Below are 10428 nucleotides of genomic sequence, written 5' to 3'. Positions count from 1 at the left end.
CCAGTTGGAGGACGTTCTTGAGTCACTTAGCTTGATCGTATCAAAATTTCAGATTTTTCTTCCAAGCGGTTATTTTCTGGCAATAAAATAAAGGAGCAGTGTGCGGTGCTGGAATAGTGACGTGTTGGGCTTTTATTGCGTTTTTGGAGCACAAGATGACCTCGGATGGGTTCGTGGCCTTCTAGAGAAGTGTTCAGAACATTTTTATCTTTAAAACAAGCTATCTTGGGCCAGATTTGGAGGAGATTTGGGGCAAAAACGTGGCTGGGCAGATTTTGGGCAGATTCTCCTATTCCAATTTGGACTTTATTTCCTAGTTTTATTTTATTTTAATTAGTTTCCTTGTGGGGATGGAAAAGCTGTACATTGGCAGCTAGGTTTTAAGGGGTATTTAAGCTCTTTCTCACAAGGAATTATGGGACTTCTTTTTCACTTTTGAACTTTGCATTGTGGAGAGAAATTGCTAGGGTTTTGGGTTTTCACAACTTTCAGGTGTTTTCGTTCTTTTCTTCTTAATGATATTTTCTTGGATTTCAATTATGAGTATGCTTAACTAAATTTCTTTTGCTAGGGTGAAGCCTTGAACCTTAGCATGAATATGTGATTTTTATTTAATTGCTTATGATGAGTGCATGCCTACTTGAATTGTTAATCACTGTTTTAAACTATCTAATTGTCTTAATGCCTGATCACCATTAGGATCTTTAGAAAAGTAATTGGATGCAATTTTGGTCGGAAGGTTCCCTGAAATTGATGCTAGCTTCTTGTGATTAATAATTGTAATTTCACTTAAGATGAACACCACGTCTTAAGGGTTGCATGGTTTTTCAAAGGGTTTTCATAAAACTTAATGAGTCTTTCATGTTCAGATTTGATCCGAACGTCCGGACGGGTTGCATGTTGGATATACGTTTTGTGTTGGAGGTTCCAAGTAGAATATACATTAGGAAAACCTAACCTTCAAAGTGGCATGTGCAAATCATAAGTAATTGGTAAAAGTTCATAGGATTGCTAGGTGATGGTGAAACCCTAGTGCTTTTATAAATTGATATTCAAAACTTTTTCCTTCAATCATATTTGTTCTTGTTTTAATATTTGTTTTTAGAATCAACCAAATTCATAATCATCTTTCTTGACCTTTTATTTTAAGTAGTCATTTGGAATTTGTTTTTACTTAAATTGCTAATTAGTCCTTGAGGAAAACGACCTTGCATGAGCATCTATACTACAATAGCCTTGTATTCTTGCAAGTATTTTATGTGATTTTAACCCTGTTTGCACAGGTACTAAAACTCCTATCAAGAAATTGGCGCCGTTGCCGGGGACTATTTTAGACAATTTTTGTTTAACCTTTTTCTGATTTATTTTATTTTATTTTATTTTTAATTTTCGTCCAAAAAAAAAAAATTTTTGAAATTGAACAATTTTGTTTCTGTTGCAGATTCTGCAGACTGCATGGTCCAAACCAGATCAGGAACTGCACAGATTGTACAATTTGATCCAGAACCAGAGCGCACACTGCATAGACAGCGGAGAGAAGTTACTTGGGCTTGGGACTGTTTACTGCAGGGCACTTTTCTGCAGAATCTGTTTGCAAACGAGGGTAACATGGCGTTAGAATTACCTGCGGCAGGTAGACCACTCAGGCAGTCATTGGAAGCCCGTGCCACTGATGTTCCCAATTGCATTGTGTATCCTGAACAAGAAGAGGGTGATTCGTTCGAGATCAGGCACCATATGCTTGAAATTCTACCTACTTTTCGGGGGCTGCCTAATGAAGATGCAAACATACATATTGCAAAATTTATTGTGGGTTGCAAGAATATTTTGATTAGGGGGTTTTCTGCTGAGGCTATTAAGTTACGTCTTTTCCCTTTCACTTTGAAGGACAAGGCAGAAACTTGGTTATTCACTCTACCAGCTAATAGCATTACTACTTGGCAGCAGTTACACACAAAATTCCTGAACAAATATTATCCAGCATCCAAGACATTGAATTTCAAGAGGGAGATTTTGACATTTACACGAAGCCTAATGAAGAGTTTCATGAAGCGTGGGAGAGATATACAGAGATGTACATAAAGTGTCCACATGTTAAAATTGATTCAGATACACAAATGAATATTTTCTTTGATGGGCTTAATCCTACATCTAAGAGCCATGTGAATGCATAAGCAGGAGGATCATTGTCAAATAAATCTGCAAGAGAGGCATTTGAACTGTTTGATATGATGGCTACAGAATCTCAGCAATGGGCAGCAGAACATTCACAGAAAAGGGGCATTTTTGAGTTATCAGTAGGTTCTCCCAATATGTCTGCACAAATGGAAAAAATGGATAAGAAAATTGATGCAAAGTTTGATATGCTTCTACAACATCTAGCAAGTTCTACACAGCAGCCACCTACATCAACAGTTTGCACTATATGCAGTATGGCTACACATGACATAATGGGCTGCCCACATAGAGACTCTTACCCAGAGCTTGTTGAACAACATGTCAATATGATGAACAGCTATCAAAGGCCTAGGAATGATGCATATGCAACTCATTACAATCCTGGATGGAGGGATCACCCTAATTTCAAATGGGGTGACAATCAGACAAATGCCAAACCATTCCAGCATGCACAAAAACCTTTTGTTCCCTCCAAACCATCTCTGGAAGATCAACTTGCTAAACTGGCAGCAACAACTCAATCATTCATCGAGGGCAACAATCAAAGATTTCAAAACGTTGAAGCATCAATTAAAAGTTTGGAGCAACAATTTGGACAGCTAGCTACACAGATTTCAAATAGAGAAAAGGGCAAATTTCCTAGTCAAACAATTCCTAATCCAAATGGACGTGAAGATTGCAACGTTGTTCGGACTTTACGATGTGGAAAAAGCTATGACAATCGTGAAAATAGCATTGAAAATGAGCAGCAAACAATGGACGATAATACAGAAAATTTTGTAGCAGCAGAACCTGCCAAACCTGCAGAAAAACATAATTTGGCAGATCTAGAAACTGTTCCAAAACAAGTTCCTGAGCGTGTTTATGAGGCCCCTATTCCATATCCAGAACGTTTGAAGCCAAAAGCAAAAGATCAACAACTCAAGGACTTTATGCAGACATTATCCAAGGTTCAAATCAACATTCCATTACTGGATGCAATCAAGAAAATTCCATCATATGCCAAATTTTTGAAGGAAGTTTGCAGCAGCAAAAAGAAGCTTTCAGATTTGGACAAAGTTATTTTGACAGAACAGTGCAGCACAGTTTTGCTACACAAACTACCACCTAAGAAAAAAGATCCAGGGAGTTTTAATATTTCTTGCACTATTGGAAATTCTAATTTTAAAAGTGCTTTAATTGATTTGGGTGCAAGTATTAATTTGATGCCTTTTTCTGTTTTCCAGCGATTGGGGCAAGGAGATTTAAAGCCCACATCAATTATACTTCAACTAGCTGACCGTTCAATCACTTATCCAAGAGGTGTTATTGAAGATCTAATTATTAAGGTTGATAATCTTTATCTACCGGCAGATTTTGTGGTTTTAGACATGGATGAAGACCTTCAAACACCTATTATTTTGGGGATGCCGTTTATGGCAACAGCTAGGACCTTAATTGATGTGGAAGTTGGAACATTGACTTTACGGGTTCAGGACCAATCTGTGGTGTTTAATTTGTTTGAGGCAGCAAAACGTCCTGCTGAACAGCAAGATTGTATGCGTATTGACATGGTAGATAGTATGGTGCAGGACAGATTTTATGCTAATTCAAAAACATATCAGTTGCTGCATGTTTTACAAGGGGAACTTGAGACAGATTTTGAAGATGAAGGTGTTCTTGAGTACATTCACGCATTGAACAGTCTGCCCACAGTGTTGCCAAAATTTAGGAATGTGTACGAGAGTTTAGGGGAGCCCAAACAGCCCCTTAAACCATCTAGACAACAGCCGCCAAAATTGGAGCTGAAGCCTTTACCAAAACATCTTAAATATGCATATTTAGGAGCTGTAGAGACGCTGCCAGTTATAATTGCAGCAGATTTAACACCGACAGAGGAAGATAAATTGCTTCGTGTGTTGAGAAAATATCAAGATGCATTGGGATGGACAATTGCGGACATCAAGGGAATCAGCCCAGCCCTATGTATGCACAGAATATTAATGGAAGACGACGTGAAGCCAACAGTTGATGCTCAACGCCGCCTTAACCCAATTATGAAAGAGGTGGTCAGAACAGAGGTTATGAAATTACTTGATGCCGGTATGATTTATCCTATTTCTAACAGTAAATGGGTTAGCCCGACTCAAGTTGTGCCTAAATGAACCGGTATTACAGTGGTGAAAAATGATAATAATGAGTTAGTTCCTACACGATTGACTACGGGTTGGAGAATGTGTATAAATTATCGGAAGCTTAACACAGGGACGAGAAAAGACCATTTTCCATTGCCTTTTATTGACCAGATGTTAGAAAGGTTGGCTGGGCAGGCTTTTTATTGTTTTCTTGATGGGTATTCTGGGTATAATCAGATTCCAATCGCACCAGAGGATCAAGAGAAGACTACTTTCACTTGTCCATTCGGTACTTATGCTTATCGGAGGATGCCGTTTGGATTATGCAATGCACCTGCTACTTTTCAACGTTGTATGATGAGTATTTTTTCTGGCTTGGTCGAAAATATTGTGGAAGTTTTTATGGATGATTTTTCTATTTTTGGGGATTCATATGATCAGTGCTTACAGAATTTATCATTAGTTCTTCAGAGATGTCAAGCGACGAATTTAGTGCTAAACTGGGAAAAGTGTCATTTCATGGTTGAACAGGGAATTGTCTGGGTCATTCAATTTCTAGCAAAGGCATTGAGGTTGACAAAGCAAAGATTGACGTTATTGCAAAGCTGCCACCTCCTACATCAGTAAAAGGTGTGAGGTCCTTCTTAGGACACGCAGGTTTTTATCGTCGGTTCATCAAGGATTTCTCCAAGATTAGTCGACCTTTGTGCACTTTATTGGCTAAGGATGCACCATTTAATTTTGATAAGGCCTGTTTAGAAGCATTCAACAAGTTGAAAGCACTCCTAACTTCGGCACCCATCATTGCTGCACCAAATTGGGATTTACCATTTGAACTAATGTGTTATGCGTCAGATTATGCTGTCGGGGCAGTTTTAGGGCAGCCAAAAGATAAGCTTCCCCATGTCATCTATTATGCAAGTCGTACTCTCAATGATGCACAGCTTAACTATGCAACTACAGAGAAGGAATTGTTGGCAGTTGTGTTCGCACTAGAGAAATTTCGGTCTTATTTGGTTGGGGCTAAAATAATTGTCTATACGGATCATGCTGCACTAAAATACTTGTTGTCTAAGAAGGATGCAAAGCCTAGATTGATTCGTTGGGTTCTTTTACTTCAAGAATTTGACTTAGAGATTCAAGACAAGAAGGGCAGTGAGAATGTTGTGGCTGATCATTTATCTAGATTAATTATTCCAGCAGCTACAGAGGCAGATTCTCTACCATTGAGTGAAAGTTTCCCAGATGAACAGCTATTTGCTATCAAAATTGACACACCTTGGTTTGCAGATATTGTCAATTATTTGGCTAAGGGTGTGGTGCATCCAGATTTTTCCTACCAGCAGAAAAAAGAAGTTTTTATCTGATGTAAAGCACTATTTCTGGGATGAACCGTACTTATACAAGTATTGTGCAGACCAGATTATTCGCAGGTGTATTCCGGAGGCTGAACAGGAAAGTGTTTTAAAGTTTGCTCATCACTACGCTTGTGGAGGACATTTTGGGCAGAAAAGGACAGCAGAGAAAATCCTACAGAGTGGGTTATTTTGGCCAACACTTTTTAGAGATTCACAGAATTGGTGCAAGGCATGTGATAGGTGTCAAAGGGTCGGCAATCAATCCAGAAGGAATGAGATGCCCCAGCAAAGTATCTTAATTGTTGAACTATTTGATGTTTGGGGTATTGATTTCATGGGACCATTCCCATCTTCTAACGGGCACCAATATATTTTAGTGGCTGTGGAATATGTTTCAAAGTGGGTCGAGGCCATTGCCGCACAAACTAATCAAGGATCAGTGATCCTGAAGTTCCTCCAGGGGGTTATATTTCCACGTTTTGGAATTCCGCGTGTTATTCTTAGTGATGGGGGGAAGCATTTTATTAATAAACCATTTGCTAACCTACTGGCAAAATATGGGATTAATCATCGTGTGGCTACACCATACCACCCACAGACATCTGGTCAAGTTGAAGTTTCAAACAGAGAAATAAAACGTATTTTGGAGAAAACAGTGAGCTCTACACGCAAGGATTGGAGTTTCAAACTAAATGATGCTTTGTGGGCATACAGGACAGCTTATAAGACTCCTATTGGGATGTCACCATTCCGACTTGTTTATGGGAAAGCCTGTCATCTACCTATGGAGCTGGAGCATAAAGCTTACTGGGCCATTAAAGAGTTAAATTTTGCATATGACTCAGCTGGGGAAAAGCGGAAATTGCAGTTAAATGAGCTAGAGGAAATTCATCAAGGTGCTTATGATAGTTCTCGCATATACAAGGAAAGAACTAAGGCATTTCATGACAGTCAAATTTTACGGAAGGAATTTCAGCCAGGGCAAAAGGTTCTGTTATTTAGTTCAAGGCTCAAGTTGTTTCCAGGGAAATTAAAATCTCACTGGACTGGACCCTACCTAGTGACTCAAGTTTTTCCTCATGGAGCAGTTCAAATCACTAATGAAGATAAAGGCAACACGTTCAAGGTGAATGGTCATAGGCTGAAACCCTACATAGAGACACCATTTGACATTGCAGCCGAGTCTTTGACTCTGAAGGAACCAGTGATTTGACCACCAGGCTTCTGCAAAGTCTAGCTACAGACTTAAAATAGCGCGCTTATTGGGAGGCAACCCAATTTTTCTAAACTCTTTACTTCTTTTATTTTCAAAACAAAAAAACAGAGAAATTTGTTGTTTTCTTTCTCTAGTTGTTTATATTTTCTTTCTATTCCTAACACATAATTGACTCAATGCAGGACACAACCATCAGCAGCAAGCATCAAAAACAGAAAATCCTATACTGGAATCTTGCACCCAGTAGCAGCTGGAATCTTGCACCCAGCAGCAGCTGGAATCATGCACCCAGCAGCAAGTCTACATTAACATCACCACATCTACACTATACTGGAAGTTAAAGCAATTCAGATGAGCTCACTCGAAGATGCAAGTTTGGGGGAAGCTGTTGCGGATCCAGCACATATATATAATTTTGAGAAGTTAATTTTTGCAACTCAGTTTACATCACATAGCCAGACACCACACAACTGAGTATCCTCTCAGAACCAACCAAAAGACACAAATAAGCAGAAATTCTCACAATCCAGAAAGACCCATGAATTAATGCAGATCTACAAAAAAAAAAAATGCAGGGATTCGATATTATACCTGCTCCCAACTTGAAGATTGACTTGCTCGCTGAAATCCTCCAACAGACGCAGATGAGTATCTCAGAACAAGGCAACGAAGTCTGCAATAATCACTTTTGTTCTTAATTACTTTCAACACAAAAATACCCACACTGAGACCCAGTTATGAGCACAACGCGAAACTTACCGTTAACCAAGCTCAGGAACTGCGAGACTATGTGGTGTTGGGGTTGAACTCCGTCTGGGTCAGCTCATCTGAGTCGGGGGGGTCGGAGTTGGGACGGATCTCGGTGAGCATCCGATTGTCTCTTCGACGAAGCCGCAGCTGATGGTGATTTTGATTTTGTTGAGGGTTTTCTGGATTTGGCACCCTCACATAGATGAACCCACACGACTATGCTCTGAAAGATAGCCAAGGCTCTTGAGTTCTTGCTAGAGATGACAAGGGGAGAGGGTGGAGATGGATGGGTTGAAACTGAGTGAAATAAAAAGAGAGCGTCTTTTGTGATTTTCAATCTGAGTTGCGAATGGCCAAAGGCGAGCTTTTTGGCTCTGGACTCCAGGTTAGACGAAGGGGATTCAATATTTTTCAATTGACACATGAACGCTGCTAAACCAGTATATATAGTAGCTGTCGCGATAATTTGACACATGTGCGGACTTGGGCTGTTGGTCAGCGCTCTTTGCATCCGAGCTACAGGTCCTGCGTTCGAATCACCGCAGCATCACCTCCGCATCCCTGGTGTGTTCTCTCTCTCTCTTTTTATTTATTTTTTTTTTTTTCCTTCTCTTTTACTTTTTTCTGTTTATGTTTTATGTTCTTGTCTTTTCTTTTTCTTTTTTCTTTTATTTTTTTTTTGTTTTTTCTCTCCTAATTACTTCTTTAGTTGTTTCCTTTGTTTATTTTCCACGCCTTGAGGACAAAGTGTGATTTAAGTTTGGGGGTGGGAAAGTAAATTTTATATTTTTCATTTTTTGAGTCTTGTTTAAAAATTTTCGTTTTTAAGTTAATATCCATAGATTATTTTAAACGTTAGAACAAATGGACATGGTGAAGATCAATCCCACAATAGAGTCTTTTCTATTTATTGTTGCTTAGACACTAATTCATGAATTATACTTTGAAATTTGCACATCACATCAACATGGTTTTTGGGGAGTGAGATTGGAATACTTACTTTTTGTCCAAGTGTGTTTTAATTTCTGTTCAATTTAAATAAAGTTAGTATGTGTTATAAAGTAATAATTGCCTCACCCGAAGCTTTGCTAGTAACCGGGCCAGTCCTGCCTAATCAGCAGTGATTCTCGAGACAAACGATAGAGTTTTGGCATGAGGTAGGGTGGTTAGTTGGTTTCGTAGCCTTTTCAGCTTGAGTTAATAAGTCCTTAGGGGTGTTCTACACCTAGTGCCCTAAAACCTGAGTGGTTTGGGAGACATTGCCCTAAAGCTCGCTACGCGGTTGGATCGAAAGCTTAAGGGAACCAACATTGCACAACCACTACTATTACTATAACAACAACAACAAAAAAAAAAAAACAAAAGCAAAAACAAAAGCAAAAAAAAAAAAGAAAAAAAAAGGAAAAAAAAAAAAGTGTGGAGTGTGTGAAGTATGAATAAAAGGGATGAGAGTTAAGGGTTTTAGTCGAGTCTCCATAACCATAATGGTTCACTTTACACCGAAAGAAGTTTGTGAATTCTTTTCTAATTGAGTCTAAATAGCTTAGACTTTGTGGTGGGATTACTTGGATCTATGGAAAGGATGTTCTAGTTTTTAAAATTTTCTATGGATTGCAACTTGAAGGTGGAAATTTTGTCCTGGTTAAGTGTTAGCTAGATGTCTAATCTGTTAAGTTTTTATTTTTGTTTGAGTCTTGTTTCGCTTGAGGACAAGCAAAAGCTAAGTTTGGGGGTATTTTGATGGACATATTTTATATTATATATTTAACCTCATTCTTAGTATATTTTGGTTAATATTTTGGAAGAATTTTGATACTTTGAATTATATTTCCAATATAGGACTTTCGACTCTCTCTGGAGCAAAACATAATCAAATGGAGGAATTTTGGAGTAATTCCAGTTGGAGGACGTTCTTGAGTCACTTAGCTTGATCGTATCAAAATTTCAGAGTTTTCTTCCAAGCGGTTATTTTCTGGCAATAAAATAAAGGAGCAGTGCACGGTGCTGGAATAGTGACGTGTTGGGCTTTTATTGCGTTTTTGGAGCACAAGATGACCTCGGATGGGTTCGTGGCCTTCTAGAGAAGTGTTCAGAACATTTTTATCTTTAAAACAAGCTATCTTGGGCCAGATTTGGAGGAGATTTGGGGCAAAAACGTGGCTGGGCAGATTTTGGGCAGATTCTCCTATTCCAATTTGGACTTTATTTCCTAGTTTTATTTTATTTTAATTAGTTTCCTTGTGGGGATGGAAAAGCTGTACATTGGCAGCTAGGTTTTAAGGGGTATTTAAGCTCTTTCTCACAAGGAATTAAGGACTTCTTTTTCACTTTTGAACTTTGCATTGTGGAGAGCAATTGCTAGGGTTTTGGGTTTTCACAACTTTCAGGTGTTTTCGTTCTTTTCTTCTTAATGATATTTTCTTGGATTTCAATTATGAGTATGCGTAACTAAATTTCTTTTGCTAGGGTGAAGCCTTGAACCTTAGCATGAATATGTGATTTTTATTTAATTGCTTATGATGAGTGCATGCCTACTTGAATTGTTAATCACTGTTTTAAACTATCTAATTGCCTTAATGCCTGATCACCATTAGGATCTTTAGAAAAGTAATTGGATGCAATTTTGGTCGGAAGGTTCCCTGAAATTGATGCTAGCTTCTTGTGATTAATAATTGTAATTTCACTTAAGATGAACACCACGTCTTAAGGGTTGCATGGTTTTTCAAAGGGTTTTCATAAAACTTAATGAGTCTTTCATGTTCAGATTTGATCCGAACGTCCGGACGGGTTGCATGTTGGATATACGTTTTGT

The 10428-nt window shown here is 38.5% G+C and overlaps 1 long non-coding RNA gene and 1 other non-coding gene across 2 annotated transcripts; both read right to left on the bottom strand.

Annotated features, from left to right (window-relative positions):
• Positions 1-1959: 1959 nt before the first annotated feature.
• Positions 1960-7984, bottom strand: LOC117614620. The gene is made up of 3 exons (XR_004583894.1): positions 7626-7984; positions 7458-7539; positions 1960-2316 (listed from the first exon to the last, which is right to left on the bottom strand). It is a non-coding gene; the product is annotated as an uncharacterized LOC117614620 (long non-coding RNA).
• Positions 1996-2101, bottom strand: LOC117616885. The gene has a single exon (XR_004584229.1). It is a non-coding gene; the product is annotated as a small nucleolar RNA R71 (small nucleolar RNA).
• Positions 7985-10428: the final 2444 nt, after the last annotated feature.

The sequence above is a fragment of the Prunus dulcis genome, chromosome 1 (assembly GCF_902201215.1).
Source record: "Prunus dulcis chromosome 1, ALMONDv2, whole genome shotgun sequence".
Taxonomy (NCBI): domain Eukaryota; kingdom Viridiplantae; phylum Streptophyta; class Magnoliopsida; order Rosales; family Rosaceae; genus Prunus; species Prunus dulcis.
This window is presented reverse-complemented; position numbering and strand designations above follow the sequence as displayed.